Below are 395 nucleotides of genomic sequence, written 5' to 3'. Positions count from 1 at the left end.
GCAGTTGCAAATATTTTGACATATTCAAAGTAAGAATTTTCACCTTTTTGAATTCTGTGTTTGCTTTTATATTTTAAGAGGACAGTAGCAAATATTTTGACATATACAAAGTAAGAATTTTCACCTTTTTGAATTCTGTGTTTGCTTTTATATTTTAAGAAGGCAGTTGCAAATATTTTGACATATTCAAAGTAAGAATTTTCACCTTTTTGAATTCTGTGTTTGCTTTTATATTTTAAGAAGGCAGTAGCAAATATTTTGACATATTCAAAGTAAGAATTTTCACCTTTTTGAATTCTGTGTTTGCTTTTATATTTTAAGAAGGCAGTAGCAAATATTTTGACATATTCAAAGTAAGAATTTTCATCTTTTTGAATTCTGTGTTTGCTTTTATA

Source organism: Octopus sinensis, linkage group LG12 (genome assembly GCF_006345805.1).
Source record: "Octopus sinensis linkage group LG12, ASM634580v1, whole genome shotgun sequence".
Lineage (NCBI taxonomy): Eukaryota > Metazoa > Mollusca > Cephalopoda > Octopoda > Octopodidae > Octopus > Octopus sinensis.
This window is presented reverse-complemented; position numbering follows the sequence as displayed.